Raw genomic sequence first — 16,873 nt, 5'->3', positions numbered from 1 at the left:
CAGCACAGAGCCCGATGCAGGGCTCCAACTCATGAACCGTGAGATCATGACGCGAGCCAGAATCAAGAGTCGGAGGCTTATCCAACTGAGCCATCCAGGCACCCCTAGACTGTGGAGTTCTGACTCATTCTCTGTACTCTGTCATCTTAACCATGGTTACAAATAAATGACAAAAGAAGTAGGAACACAAGAGAATACACAGGTTTTATTAGGGAATAGGAATTGCAATTTAAATAACATAAGTTCATTTCAAGAAATCGCTTTCCTAGCTTAGCAGGGAGACTGAACACAAATTAAATTCACTCAGGGAAGTGCTGGGAAAATGTACAAAACCCCGTCTCTCTCTATAACATTCACTTCCCAAATGAGCCACCCCTTGTAGCTCAGAGGCGGGGGGTACATGAGTCTAAGGTCACACTTACTGTTACGATATTTATACCCTTGCCAAGCTACCAAATGCATTTCTGTGAGATAAGAACAGACTTCTGAGTTTGCTTTTGTTTTAAAGGGAGAGGAAGAAGTCTTGTTTAAAATAGAAACCATCCAGGTCAATCGATTGCTTTAAAGATGAGTTATAGACACAGATCTTACAAGAAACAATTATTCACCTCTAGGCGAAGTGGATGCATTTTTCCTTGTAGCTAAATTCCAAAAATGCTGTTCCAGGCGTTCTGTCTTGTCTAATTCTGAACATCTAACCCTGTTACCTGTGAATTTCTTCCTACGATCACACCTGCCCTTTGTAATTTCCCCCAATTTGGCACTTTTTTATCTTTATTAACAAGCTGTACTAGAACTCATTTTTATTCGTTTTTGGGGCATACAAAGATTTATTTAGGACTAATTGTTTTTTTTTTTAGGATTCTGGGGTTTTTTTTGAATTTTTTAAATGTTTATTTTTGAGAGAGACAGAGCACAAGTGGGGGAGGGGCAGAGAGAGAGGGGACACAGAATCCGAAGCAGGCTCCACGCTCTGAGCCATCAGCACAGAGCCCGATGCGGGACTCGAAATCATGAACTGTGAGATCATCACCTGAGCCGAAGTTGGATGCTTAACTGACTGAGCATCCAGGTGTCCCAGGATTCTGCTTTGTTTTTCTTATAAATCAATAAGGAAGTCATGTAGGAAACTACTTGTCTGACTGGAGTCCACATGAATTTATTCACTTATTATCCATTCAGTAAATAAGGTCGAGGCTTTTTTTATGGTCTCCACACTGACCTGGCCAATAAGGTTACAGAGATAAATTAGAGAAACCCAATTCCTGCCCTTAGGAAACTTAACAGTGAAGGAAAACAAGAGATGGTGTGATCATTACAGCTGTTACGAGTGCCGTGCGGAGGAAGCAGAGGTCCTCTAAGCCCACGCCGGAAGGTAAGCCAGGTGCCTTCCTTACAAGAGGGCACTCCCACTTGGAAACCCAGGTCCCTTGCTGCTAGAACCAACAGTTTCATGTGACGTGTTAAAAATGCATTTACGTATTTTACTCACCCTGCTTATTTTGCCTGGCTAGTCCTTTTAACCCCCGGTGTTAAACATACAGAAGGAATGCTAAAGACTTTTCAAAGAAAATGCAAGTTTCATCTGTGTACCCTGATGCCACGTATCATGCTAAGCACGATCGACGAACATCCTGAAAACAGTAAGCTGTATGCACCTGCCGGGAGGAAGGAGACGTCAGCTAGGAAACACAGAGAAAGAAGTGTGTGTGTGTGTGTGTGTGTGTGCGCGTGTGTGTGTGCGTGTGTGTTCTACAGCCAGTTGTTACTTCCTTTTATTTTTTACAAATCAAATGCAGGTGGGAGCTTCCTCTGGAGGAAGTAATAGAGAGTGGTTGGCATGAAAAAGTAATTAAAATAATCAAACAAATACACGAAGCAGTGCAAAATCCGTCAGGTGTAGGGGGACCTCGGTGGCTCAGTCCGGGAGGCATCCGACTCTTGGTTTTGGCTCAGTTCATGATCTCACGGTTCGTGAGTTCGAGCCCCTCGTCGGGCTCTGTGCTGATGGTGTGGAGCCTGCTTGGGATTCTCTCTCCCTCTCTCCCTGCCTCTCCCTATTCTGTCTCTCTTTCTCTCTCTCTCTCTCTCTCTCTCTCTCTCTCAAAATAAATAAACTTAATAAAATAAAACAAAATGAAATATATTAGGGGTAGGCAAAAAGGCTAGTGATTCTTGAGAGAAGGAAAACTAAAGAGACAAGCCTTGAAATCACCCCTGGGCACTGCCTAGGACCCGGATGGGGAGCTCAGGAGAGTCCGTGAGACTGCCTCAATTAAGGAGACAGAACATAGAGTCCCAGGTGGGGTGGGGGGGGTGTGACAGAGAACCAGAGAGACCCCTGGAGATGTGTGGGAAGGTCCCTTCAGGGGCTCAGCAGAAAACTGAGCTGCACGTACATGTAGGAACAGGTTGAGGTCAAGGATAAACACACCTCCCCACCCCCACCACAGCTGTGCTGACAGCTCAGAGCCTGGAACCTGCTTTGGATTCTGTGTCTCCCTCTCTCTCCCTCTGCCCCTTCCACACTCAAGCTTTGTCTCTCTCTGTCTCTCAAAAATAAATAAACATTAAATTTTTTTTTTTTAATTAGCGGTCACGCAAAGAAGCAGGCATGCATGACACACAGTGTTGCACGTCAATTATCCAAGCGGACTTGGAACGGACTGAGGCGTGAGGCTCAGACAAGAAAGGCATTAACAATTATTCCGAGTGTCCAAAACTCTAGGCAAAAGGCTGAGGACGTGACATGGCAGGGAGAGAAAGAGGAACGAGGACTCACAAGTTATATCAGTGTCAGTAGCTACCACGAGTGGACGAAACGAACGTGTCCCCGGAGTGAATGGTAGATTTGACATTGCAGAAGAGACTCCCTGATACCCAATTTGCACTGATACCCACATTGGCCAAAGTCAACCCCAGAGAAGCAGGGCCGGGGGCGGGGGGAAGGCAAACACAGAGACAACAGCAAAACCAGAACAAAGGTTCATCAAAGCGGGGTTCCCAAAACTCAGGGCCAGGAGCAAAAATATCTTCATAAATAACATACTGAGAGTATAAGCTCACAAACCCAATAAGCTCATAAGACCCATGCACAGGCAGCATGACTAACTCAGCACAAAAGAGTATCATCATCCAGTTGCCCACAATTAGTGACACAGAGAAATATCTTAAAAAGAGCCAGCATAAAAAGAAACGTTACATAGAAGCAAGACCTCTAAGAATTCCAACATAATCCTTGTTAACAACGCTGCACAAGAGAAGGCAGTGGGGTCCCCTTTGTCAAGTTACAATTTTATATCCCGAAATGTGTTTTTTTTTTTAACTGAAGGGGAAATGAGGACCTTCGCAGATGGACAAAAGCTTGGAGGGACTCATTAGTAGACTTCATTGCAAAAGATGACAGAGGAAATCCGCATCACAGAAGAGAATCTGATACTGGAAGCAAACAATGGAATTTAGTCAAGAAATAGAACTCAGCATAAGGATTACAACTGGTATGTGTTTGAGTCTTGCTTTATTGTGGAGATCAGTTAAAAAGGAAAAGTGACGGTAATTCACACAACAAATCCTTATTAAGCACCGATTAGTCCCTGGGCGCGTAACCCAGATCTTGGGAACACCACGGTACAGCTGCTGGGAAAAAAAATAGCTTCCGAGAGGGTTGCATACAAGCTGCGTGCTAGAATATAAAATAAAATACGATTCACGTTCTTCACAGCTGCTTGTGTTACTGGAAAGACCAACGTAAGCAGTCAAGGAACACACACTGAGTCACAACAAGCACCCGTTTACGATGGCCACGCACCACAGCCAACTCCATACGCAGTGACTTCCGAATCCTCGGAGAGGCGTGAATTAGCGTGTAACGAAGGCCTTACCAAGGGCTTTTGGAACAGTTCTTGGCTTAAGGAAACGCTTTATTTAGACTGATTTCTCTTGGCATACGCCAAAAGATCGCCGGTCGCTGAAAATTGCAAAGTTACTTTGATTTACTTGCAAAAATTCTATGTAGGTATTGACAGAACGGATGTGTTGTTCAATCAGTGTTTTCCGGATCTGTTATTCTTTTCTCAACCAGTCTGTCAGACAAGTTACTTGTCTTGAGAGCCCCACACCCAGCTGTCAAAGTGAAGGCGTGTGGGCAGTCCTGATGGGAGGGTCCTCAACAGGAAGGCTCAGGGAATGACGCAGAGGCTGCGGGGTCAGGGAGATCTGTGTGTCATTTACTGCCCCATCACTTACTAGTTTTATGACTGGATTAATTCCCTAAGCTGCTGTACCAAAGTTTCAAACACCAGGGGACTTTATTTTTTTTTTTTAATGTTTATTTCTTCTCAGAGAGAGAGCGAGGGAGGGGTAGAGAGAGAGGAAGAGAGAGAATCCCAAGAAGGCTCCATGCTGTCAGCGCAGAGCCTGATGCAGGGGTTCAGACTCATGGACCGTGAGATCATGACCTGGGCTGATAATCAAGATTTAGACGCTCAACTGAATGAACCACCGAGGTGTCCCCCAAATGCCAGAGGACTTCAGACAACAGAAATGTGTTCTCTCACAGATCGAGAGGCTGGAAGTCTGCAAGCCGATCCATGTTCCTTCCAAAGGCTCTGGGGGAAGGTCCTGCCCTGCCTCTTTGGTTTCGGGGGGCCCTGGGAATTCCTTGGCTTGTGACTGCATTACTACTGTCTCTGCCTTTGTCATCATGGGGCCATCTTCCCTCAGTGGGTCTCCACATTGTCTCCTATCTGTGCATCTCTGACCCGTGTCCAAATTCCCTCTTCTTTTTTTTTTAAGTTTATTTATTTATTTTGAGAGAGAGAAAGAGAGAGCAGAGGAGGAACGGAGAGAGAGGGAGAGAGACAGAGAATCCCAAGCAGGATCCATGCTCTCAGCACAGAGCCCAACGCGGTGCCCGAACTCACCAACTGTGAGATCATGACCTGAGCCAAAAGCAAGAGTTGGACGCTTAACCGACTGAGCCACCCAGGTGCCCCCAAATTCCCTCTTCTTATAAGGACACTAGTCATATTAGATTGAGTGCTACCTTCATTACCTCATCTGAACCCAATTACACCTGCAAAGACCCTTTCCAAAGAAGGTGACATTCACAGGTACTAAGGGTTAGGACTTCGATGGATCTTTACAACCCGTAAGAACGACCGCGAGCATGGTCCTGACTTCTCTTGGCCTCGGGTCCCACATCGGTGAAATAGAAACAATATCAGCAACGATTACTGGGTTATTCTAAGACGTAAATGAGAGCAGTGGGGTGTAAGCCGTGTGGTTCTGAAATGATGGTGCTCGGTAGCAGAAGGGATTGGGTGACACGAGAACACTTGTTCCCCGTTCGGGGCTTCCAGGAGGAAGAAGGTGGTGGGGAAGGTGTCGGGCGGCAGGAGGTGGTTGGGGGTGAGTCAGAAAAAAGCATTTCACTTTTGAAGGCTCTACTGAACATAATGAAACAGGAATTTAAAAAGGGGTAAGTCTTCTCCTAATTTGGGAGATCATGGCATTTCAGGTCTTTGAAGAAATTGAAGATGGGCTAAGTTGGAGCAGAAAAGGAGAGAATGTTGTATGAAAAGTCTGCACCAGGGTGCCTGGGTGGCTCGGTCAGTTGAGTGTCCGACTCTTGATTTTGGCTCAGGTCATGATCCCAGGGTCGTGGGATCGAGCCCCGTGTCGGGCTCCATGCTGAGCATGGAACTTGCTTAAGATTCTCTGTCTCTGTCTCTGTCTCTCGCTTTCTACCTCTGCACCCTCCCCTGCTTGTGCCCTCTCCCTCTCTGAAACAAAAGAAAATTAAAAAAAGGAAACAGTCTAAATTGTGCTTTATTACTAAGTGATCCCAGTGTAAACAGGGAAAATCTTACCTATTCATAGGGTCACAACACTCAGCAGATACAACTAAAACCTGTTAATTTGTCTAAACGGGCTGTTTTTTCTGAATCAGATTCCGAACTCTCACTTTATTTTCAGATATATCTCCAGGTCCCCACTCACTTGGTTTTTGCTCAGGGGGAGACCCCTTGGCTTAGCACCAAGTGGGAGCATTTGCTTCTCCTTCAGGATCTTGTCGGAGCTCACCCGATTCAAGACCTCCATGCAACGAGATCTCCGTGTGTTCTCACGTCAGACATCCGAATGGCCCCCCGTGGGTGATTCCCCAGGAGGGATGAAGGAGATTGCCCATCCCAACAAAGCATTGCCCACCCATGCTTTGTTCTAACTCTCCATTTCCAGATGCAAATTTGCCAACAACCCACAGACGTACCCTGCATGAGTAAATGCCCATGTCCCCCATGAACAATGCAAGACCCAATTACTCTAATACCTTCAGTCCCAAGATGACCATCTGTGCGCCTGTTAGAATTCCACGTTCTTCTGCTAACAGCTTGCAAAACTCTAAAACCAGGGCCCGCCACGTATAGAGGAATGTTTGCAGAGAACGTGGAGAGAAGACGGAAATGTGCAATGCCAGCCACATGTCAATAGCGCAGCCTGACTGTCATGCGTAGACTTTACTCTCTGAAAGCCACCGTCCAAGCGGCTCATGTTCAAAGGGAAACAATCCTCTCCTTCTGACACTAGAAAATCGACCCGGATTGTGGGCTGGGGCCAGGTAGTCCTAAGTGACTGAGCACTGTTGTGAGTTGCAGACTTTTGGCAAGGCGTGTGGATCTTTGGGGCTCATTTGCACAAGCAGCTTACACGGCTTTCTCTCTTGAGCCTTTCTTCCGTGCCGAGATATCTCTGGGCATTAGAGTGTGTCGCTGAGGTTTAACGCCACCGACCGTGGTCGATCCCATTTCCAGAACCCCTCGTACACTGGTGTGTGACGGAAGATGCAGGGGGTGTGGAACCAGGGCTTACTTTAGATCCTTTGAATGTCCTTTTTGGAGACCGCCCCTTATTTGGGCAGCGGAAAGGCAGCTAGGAACCAGGCGTTTTCCCTGAGCTACATGAATCTGTCTTTTCTCCTGAGGTCTTGTCGTGAGCCTAGTAACCGAGCACAGATTCACAGCTCCAGAGATTAGCTTCCAGGTATCTCTTTCACATCTCAGAGACTGATTTGCCTGGCAGTCATGTCCCAGGCTTCGAGACCGACATGAATCCTGCTGTCCCTTCTATGTGGGGACCCAATCTTCCCTCCTACAGCACCGATTAGTCTATCTGTCTTATTGGGACTTGAGCGATTAAAATTCACATCCCTCACAGCTGTTTCTCACTGTCAGCAGCCAACGAAGGGGTGCGGGAGGCAGAGATTAAAAACCAGCACGTGACTTGACTAGAATTTAGGCCGTATCTCTCACCCGTCTTCCAAGGCTATCGATATACCCACCTGCTCCCTGAGATCTAGCTCACCACCTGCCCTCCACAGAGCAGCCCAGCGATCTACTTAAAACATCCAGGTATTATCCCTCCCTGCATCAAGTCCTCTGCAGATTCCCCGCCTTCTGCTTACGCTAACATTCAAACACCTCAATGCGATCGACCAGGCCTCCCGGTGTGGCCCCACTCTTGTCCCCCCTCCCATCATCCTCGTCTTCACTGCCTCCCGCTGCCCCCAGCCACACTGACTCCTCCACAGGCATCACCGAGCCACTTTAGACAAGTGACCAGAATAAAAGCCTCTAAGATGAAAACCCGGCTCCCCGTTAGCACAAAAGTCCTTTTGGGCACAGACACATTTTACCTATCTCTTTTCTTCCACTGCATTTCTTACACTTGCACAGTGATGGGTCATAGCTTGAACAGGTGCAGATTTCTAAGTTCAGAACGCAAGTGGAAAACCCCCTGGAGAAAACGGCTCTTGAAAATCTCTTGACATGCCTCTAAAGTACGCAGTTCACGGTTTTTGTTATATATGTAAGTGTTCTCCATCATAATTATTGCCCACAGAGGACGAAAGTCCCCAAGACACAACAAAGAAAGAGATAAAACAAGACTATGAGCAGATATTGGAACACCCAAACCACTCCTTTTTTAAAGATAAATGTCAAATCCTTAGTTGTCAACGAGACATGGTAGAGTGCCCCCCAGGATTCCATTCTGCCTCAAGGTTTACCCCTTTCTGTTTCATACTCAGCCTCTATCACCTGAGCACGTGTTAATAGATTTCCTTTGGGGAGGATTAAGTGAGGTCGCAGGGTAAGACCTCATCCGTGGATTAGGTATTAATCCCAGCAAGTAAGTACCCTTGCTTCGTAGACGTATCATTCTTCGTAGAAGATGCCCAACGTGTGTGAAGCAGGAAGTGTTGACCGAAAGTCATGATTTCTAAAATAAGGCAACGGACCAAAGTGCAAATTCGCAAAGAAATATCTGGAGACTTGTTCAATAATTCTTAAAGCCTCTCAACCATTTCAAGAGCATAAAAGAGGCAGAAGGGAAGAGATGGGGAGTGGGGGGCGGAGGTTGAAGGATTTCTAGGCTGAGCAAGGAAACATGGTCCCAAGACGGCACAGGCACAGATGAGTTTTGTTTGGATGACACTTTGACAGGAAGTTCCTCAGCATGAGACGGTCCGGAGGCCACTTCTGCCCTTCGGAGCTCTCTGATCCGGAGACTCTCACCTCACCTGACGCATAAGCTTCTTCTCCAGGGGACTGCCTTGCTCTCTTCTTCTGGGTGGTGTGTGGGGAAGCAAACAGAAGAGTGCTGATCTCCACAGATGCTCAACAAGACATTGACACAATTCAACATACATCCCTAATATAAAACGTGGGAAAGGGGTGCCTGAGTGGCTTAATTAGTTGGGTGTCCAACTTTGGCTTAGGTCATGATCTCACAGTTCATGGGTTCAAGCTCTGTATCGGGTTCTGTGCAGGTCATGCAGAGCCTGCTTGGGGTTCTCTCTCCCTCTCTCTCTCTGCCCCTCCCCCATTTGCGCGCGCGCGCTCTCTCTCTCTCTCTCTGTCTCAAAATAAATAAGTAAAAGTTTTTTAAAAATTAAAAAAAATAAAATGTGGGGCACACAAAAATGGTGGATCTATACCTCAGCATGAAAGCCAATAATTCGCAGAATGAGGGAATCCAAGAAGGTTTTCCACTGAGATCAGGAACAAGACAAGACTGTCCACCATTTCCCTTATATTTAACAATGTTCCTGAGACACTAGTCAAGGCAGTGAGACTAACGGAAATGGTCAAGGGCATAAATATAGGGAAGAAAATATTACAAATATCTCCTTTTGCAGAGGACCTAATCATATACCTAGTGAGACAGTGATAAATTAACTCAAATTCTAGAAGGACCCAGCAAGAGAGCAACATGAAATTAATGCAAAAATCAATAACACTTATATAAACATATAATAACTAGGTAGGAGATAGATGAATCCATGAATCTTGATTATAATAGTAACAAGGTAGATACATATTTAAGGATAAACACAAGCAGAAATGCTCAAAGTCAAAATACAGATAACTATAAAACACCCCTAAAGGCAAAGCCACTTGAACAGATATGTTCTCTCTCGTTCTGGATAAGATGCCATGACATCCGCAGTATTTTAATTCCCTAGTCTAATGTGATCCCAGTAACAATATTTATGAATTTTTCTTGCAGTGACAAACTGACCCTGAATTTTATGTAGAAAATCAACACACAAGAATATTCAGGGAAATACTATAAGACTGAAGAGGGGATTAGACATATCAGATGGTTTTCTTGTGGTGGTTTTGTCTGTCTGTCTGTTTGTTTGTTTGTTTGTTTGTTTTAAAAGGAGCCATCATGGGGCGTCTGGGTGGCTCAGTCAGTTAAGTGTCGGACTTCAGCTCAGGTCATGATCTCACGGTTCGTGAGCTCGAGCCCCACGTGGGGCTCCGTGCTGACAGCTCAGAGCCTGGAGCCTGCTTCGGATTCTGTCTCTTGCTCTCTCTGCCCCTCCCCTGCTTGTGCTCTGTCTCTCTGTCTCTAAAATAAATAAACATTAAAAAAAAAAAAAGGAGCCGTGAGAGCTGGTGCATGAACAGTGAGATCAATGAATGGAATCAGAAGCCCAGAACACACTTAATGTGTATCGTTACCTGGTACACGGTTCACATCATATGTCAAAACACGGGGGCAAAATGTGTCTTTATAATAAATGGTGTTGTAGTAAGTGAATAGTTACTTGAAGGAAGAGCTATACTTAGATCCATTCCTCACATCACACCCAAGAAAAGCTTCCATATGGCTCCCAACTAAATGATCAATCAATCAACCAATCAATCAACAGAAATAAAATGGAATTCCCAGTGGATCCCAATATCATCCGAGTCTAGGGAAAACGTTTCCAACTATGATGGGGGCTCATGGTGGAACCCACAGAGAAAGCAGCATTCAGGACCAAGACCAGCTCCCCATCGCCAGCGCAACCCCCTTCCCCTGACCCTCCAGATACACCTGCTGCGTACCCAAGACCCTACTGTCTCCCGAGAGAGCTAAAATAAAAGCTAGATTTCAAGGACTGTAATTATTCTCAAATGCCAGGTGAGGCACAAAACCTTCACCAGCTTATTTGCAGCTAAGCAAGAAGCAGCATTACCAGCAGCTCCAGTGCAGACAAATCACGTTTCTGCTTCTGTAAGTCAGCAGAAAGGTCTGCTGCCTGGAATAGTGAATTAGTTGCTGTGTGTTCCTCCAGAGACCCACAGCAGAAAGGAGCCATTGGCTGCCGGTCTGCACATTTTCTTCCTTCTCTAATTAAAATTGAATCCCTATTTACGATTTTTAAAAAGGCAATACGGTGATGGGGAAAAACACAATGTTTCCCCCATCATAGGTAAATTTATTATTCGTTTTAAAAATGCGTCTTTCTCGTCTAAATTGTAATAGTAAGATCGTAGTCATTTATGAACAGAGGTGATTAAAACCAGCTTCCCTTTTCTGAACCCAAAAATTGGTAAGAATATAAGGGAGCAAAGAAGGGCACCGGGGTGGCCCAGTTGGTTGAGTGTCTGACTCTTGGTCTCGGTTCAGGTCCTGATCTCACAGTTGCGTGAGTTCAAGCCCCGCATTGGGCTCTGCACTGACAGCGGGGAGCCTGCTTGACGTCCTCCCTCTCTCTCTGCCTCTCCCCCGCTCACACTCTCTCTGGCTCGCTCAAAATAAATAAATAAACTGAAAAAATGTAAAAAAAAGCTCTACTGTTTTAAAACAAAGAATATAAGAACAAATAAAATATAAAAAGAGAAAAATATTGTGTGTGTGTGTGTGTGTGTGTGTTTTCTGGGGCAGAGGCCAAATCTGTAGGTGCACTGAGTCTATGTTTGCAAAACCAACCGTGGGTGGCCAGGCTTGGTGTGAACACCGAGAATGGAATTTCTGGCTAGTGGCCCCGCTCTAGTCACAGGCTAGAGTTATGAGCAGGTAACAGGTGCACACTGTCCAGGTAACAGGTGTAGACTCTCCTCTTTGCACAGACCAGGAAAACGTCTGTACTTTAACCACTAAACACTTTTTTCCTTATTTTCAAAACTTATTGGATTTGGGGGGCACCTGGATGCCTCAGTCAGTTGAACATCCAACTCTTGGTTTTGGCTCAGGTTATGATCTCATGGTTCCTGGGATCGAGCCCTGGGTCGGGCTTGCGCTGACAGTTCAGAGCCTGCTTAGAATTCTCTCTCCCTCTGTCTCTCTCTGTCTCTCCCTGACTCACACTCGCTCTCTGTCTCTCTCAAAATAAACAATAAACTTTTAAGAAATTATCTGGTTTTCATTTTTTTCTCCTACCCCTAGACCTTCTGATCACACCCAACTCGCTAAATGTCCTATGACCAAGAAAACAGGCAGATTTCTTTTTCTCTCCACAAGAGCCTTGTGTTCCTTAACATGGTTGTCTCTGTTAAATGGAAGACAGAGAGAAAAAGAGGGAGGCTCCTCTAAGAAATAATCGTATGTGCCCGTTTTGTCTCTGGTTACCTGTATTTGGTATTAAAGAGTCAGCAGGATCCACACCGTCCTTTCGTGAAATGTTAATATCACCGCTGGACACAGTATCATGAAATTACCCTTCCATTAAGACAAAAAGGTGGCCTTGGAGTGTTTCTTTCTCTCGTCTCGTTTCCTATGAAAAGTGCTCTGAAAACCCTGGCTGGGTTTTCTAGGCCACGGTGGCTACAGTTGTTATCTGTGCGTTTCACAAATGTTCCCGGCTGCTGGAATCATCACGCTGGGGGGTGCGGGGATTCCAGATGCTGCCTGTCTTTTTCTGGGATTGCTACGCCAGTAGCTTGTCCCGAGACCCTTTGCCAGGTGAGTCCTTGTTGTTTCAAAGGGACAGAAACGTGCGCACTGGCACTAACTGCCAGGAAGCACAGGATTTAAGAGACATTCCGAGGTGTTGATCTGTAGGGCAGAAAGTGGCTGGGGTGGGGAAGAGGGTGGTTTTGTTGAATTCTATTAAAATTCTTCTATATGCTGCGCTTTGGTGGATTATCAGTGTTTCATCTGCTTCCTTTAACCTGAAACTGCCCTCTGGTCAGACGTACCGGTGTGGTGATCGCCTGGAAGCTGATCTGTGCCCCTCTGCTGTGCCCCTCTGGCTGTTTCTACGCCGTGTCCCCGGCACCTAGGCAGCCCCCTCCGCCCGCGTGGTCCTGTCCTAGCACTCCTCGAGTGGTCACCGTTGCTCAGCCCCTCGCGCTACAAGGCCCTCAGGGAACAGGACTTTTGTCCCATTAACGCTGACCATTCCGCGATTGGGACAGTCCCCGTCAGTTTGCAAGCCACTGGATACATGTCTGACCTGAGAGACTCAGAAGACAGCCGTGCTGAAGTCTCTGCTATTTTATCGTACTTATGAGTAACGATTGATTAAATCTGCCTCTCCTGGGCGGACGTGATTCCCCATCCCTTCCCCGGGAGCGCTGGGCCCTCGGAGCTGGGAGATACGCTGTTCTGACGATGGGCTGCTACTCCAGGGACTGGGGGCTTTCCTCCTTTCTCCTGGACACGGCTTGCTGCTGGATGGGAGCTCCTATCCCCGCCCCCTCTGCCTGCACAGTTATCACGTCTACACTGGCTACCTTGAGGGCTCTAGCCTGGATGCATCTGTCTCCCTCCCAAATTCATGTGGACATCCTAGCCCTTCAAGCGACCTTAGGAGATGGGGCCTTTGGGGAGCAATTAGATCATGGGGGAGGCAGGTGGAGGTCCTGAGAAAGCCCCCTTGCCTCGTGAGGAGACAGCAAGAAAACAACCATCAGTGAGGAAGGGGCCCCCACCAGACTGCCGGCACCTTGCCCTTGGACTTTCCGACCTCCAGAAACATAGGCAATAAATTTCTCTTGTTTATTAGCTGCCCGCTTTATGGCACTTTGTGATGATAGCCCAGACGGACTAAGACAACGGGCTTGTGAAAAGTCGTGGGGAAGAGGCCCTCTTTACTGGAGTAATTAATGTCACTTGCTGCGCGTGGTAAATTCTGGAGTCTTCGTGGCCCAAAACAGTGAGGTTTTAGCTCTCCTGTAAGTCCGGCAGGCCAGGCAGCTCTCTTCTACATCACGGTCAGGTCACTGCGGCCACAGAGAGAGAATCAGAGAGGAAACCCAGGCCCCCGACCACCTCCTCCCCGTCTCAGGGAGACCTGGGATCTCACTGGAGATCAAACCTGACAGCAAGAGATACAGGGCCTGGCTCAGTAGAGGGGGAACCTATAAGGAGGGGGACTACATGGAAAAGTCGGTATTAATCCAGCCTGCACCTGCCATCGTGTGGACTGCCCACCCCATACCAGGGGCCATTTGAATTTAGGAGAGCCAGAACTTTTGTGGAAAGTGTTCATCTTTTTTGTCTTTATGTATTTAGGAATTCTGCTGTCTGACTCTTTTTTTTTTTTTTTAATTTTTTAAATGTTTGTTTGGTTTTGAGACAGAGAGAGACAGAACGTGAGCAGAGGAGGGGCAGAGAGAGAGGGAGAGACACAGAATCCGAAGCAGGCTCCAGGCTCCGAGCTGTCAGCACAGAGCCCGACGCGGGGCTCGAACTCACAAAACGTGAGATCATGACGTGAACCGAAGTCAGACACTTAACCGACTGAGCCATCCAGGCACCCCTGCTGATGTCTGGTTGTTAGAAAGGTTTTTTTTTTCCCCCCAATCTGAGGGTTGAATGCGAATATTCTTGGAGAAAGAACAGACAGAAGCAAAGGAATGACTCACCACGCTCCTTGTAACACTGGTGGGAAGGCCAGCGCTCTGACCGTGCAGAGAAGACACTGGTGCTTTGGGCACGACTCTGCTCTCCAGCAAGTCCCGACTCCACCAGAATTGTGGGACAGGGACACCCTTGACTTTGACGTTACATTCTTTCGTCAAGGATAGAAGTGGTCACAGGAAGTTGGGAAAACCACAGGTCTGGGTCCTTTGACAACAGGAAGGTGTACCCACTCTAAATATCGGTGTGTGTGATACAGGACCCCCAAAGTGGTAGTTTCCACTGGCCACAGCACAAGGGGTGAGACGTTTCGGAGGGAAGGCACGAGCTGGTGCAAGGTCACACCATTCGTTGACAGCCCTCTCCTTACAACCATATAATATTTACAAGTCTCAGTGTGCAGAGCCTAAAAGAAGGTTCCTAAGAACCAGCATCAGTGAGGGAGAGTAGATAAGATTTAGTTCACTCGATGCATCGCTACCGTGTCCCTGGTTCTGGGAAGCAGCCTGACATAAAACTGGTTGGGGCTGGCATATTCAATTTGGTAATTATCATTAATATAATGATTACTAATAAATGAGATTTTTCTAACGTAGTAATGATGTGGGAAACTTTTTTTTTTTTTTTGGTACTGTGGACAATTAACCATGAAGAGAATAATTCTAGACCTCGTAAGTAAAAATCAAATTAAATAATTGTATATGCTTAGGGGACTATAAGATGTTCTACTCATTATTTTCATAATTAAGAGCAAGAAACAAAAGTGCTCAGGAATGTAATGATAAATAATGGAGTCTTAATTTTGACTCTACATTATGGTAAATTAGAAAGAAAATTAGGATAAAGGAGATGCCTTGGAACAACCGGAAGGGTTTAGGGAACAGCAGTGAGTCTGGGGACATGGGGGGCTAAGAAGTCCGCACTTTTACTGCAAGAGATCATTGTGGGTTTGCTCCTGCTGCAAAACCGTAGGACAGAACTCTGGTCTTTTTGGTGTTGTCTAGAGCTATGTGTGAAATGGAGTCAGAGAGAAAAGGAAAAGAGAGAGAGAAAGAGAGACAGAGAAGCTTCGGTAACTCTCTTCTGATGACAGACACAAGTAGTCAACAGATTCTTGTCTTTTCTTTTCTTTTTTAAATTTTGTTAATGTTTATTTATTTTTGAGAGAGAGAAAGAGAGAGAAAGCGTAAGCAGGAGAGGGGCAGAGAGAGAGGGAGACACAGAATCCGAAGCAGACTCCAGGCTCTGAGCTATCAGCACAGAGCCCAATGCGGGGCTTGAACTCACAAAGCATGAGATCGGGAACCGAGCTGAAGTTGGATGCTTAACCGACTGAGCCACCCAGGTGTCCCAAAAACATGTTCTTTTCACGGACTCACTGAACATTTACCAATATAGACCGTCCTCAGGGTCACAGGGAAAATTTCAAGTAATTTAAAAGGATTGAAATTATACAAATTTTATTCTCTGAGCAAAATGGCACCGAATTAGAAATCAACAAGATCTAGAAAGGTCTACGAAAAATTCCCCGATACTTGGAAATTGCATACCACGATTCTAAATAATAGCTCAAACCAGAAAGTAGAAAGAATTTTCAGCTGAATAGAAATGAAAAGTGAGATGTTGAAATCCGTTTGACATTGTGGAGATCGTAAATTCGGGAAACGTCTGTTGCGATGACGCCTGTATCAGAAAAGAAGAAAGTCGGGGTGCCTGGGTGGCGAGAGTCCGACTTCGCTCGGGTCACGATCTCACGGTCCGTGGGTTCAAGCCCCACATCGGGCTCTGTGCTGACAGCTCAGAGCCTGGAGCCTGTTTCAGATTCTCTGTCTCCCTCTCTCTGTGCTCCTCCCCCGCTCATGCTGTGTCTCTCTCTCTCCTTCAAAAATAAAGTAAAAAACATTAAAAAGATTTTTAAAAGAAAGAAAAGAAGAAAGTTCGTAAATTAACGAGCTCAGCTTTCGCCTTAGAAAACACACAGATAAAAAAAGAGGAGGTGGGATAAAATGGAACCCAAAGCAAGCAGAAGAGAACAAATAACAAAGATCAGAATAGGAAGCCGTAGACTCGTGAAGGAAAAGCAAACAGAGGAAGAAACCAATGAAACAAAAGCTGGCTCTTTGGGAAGATAAAGAAAGTGGAAAGTCCTTAGTCAGATGTGGAAGAAAAATGAGGGAAGACACACGTTTCCTGTGTGAGCGAGAAGAGCGCTGAGTTCACAGCAGGTTCCACAAAGCAAGGGGACAAGAAGGAAGTGTGACAGAGACCCACAAGCCTATATGTTCAACAACTTAGTTGAAATACGTTCCTTGAAACACCAACTACCAAAGCACCGTCAGAAACAATCAGAGCCACTAACTCTCCCTTTGTTTTTTTTTTTGTTTTTATTTTTTATTTTTTTTAACGTTTATTTATTTTTGAGGCAGAGAGAGACAGAGCATGAACAGGGGAGGGGCAGAGAGAGAGAGGGAGACACAGAATCGGAAGCAGGCTCCAGGCTCTGAGCTGTGTCAGCGCAGAGCCCGACGCGGGGCTCGAACTCACGGACTGTGAGACCGTGACCTGAGCTGAAGTCGGACGCTTAACCAACCAAGCCACCCAGGCGCCCCTCTCCCTTTGTTTAATGAAGAAACTGGATACATACTGGAGACCTTCCCACAAGTCAAGTCCAGGCTCAGAATTCCGGCGAATTCTATCAAATATTAAAAAAAAAAAGAAATGATAGCCATTCTAT

This window comes from Acinonyx jubatus, chromosome D3 (genome assembly GCF_027475565.1).
Source record: "Acinonyx jubatus isolate Ajub_Pintada_27869175 chromosome D3, VMU_Ajub_asm_v1.0, whole genome shotgun sequence".
Lineage (NCBI taxonomy): Eukaryota > Metazoa > Chordata > Mammalia > Carnivora > Felidae > Acinonyx > Acinonyx jubatus.
The sequence above is the reverse complement of the archived record's forward strand: the minus strand, read 5'-3'. Positions refer to the sequence as shown.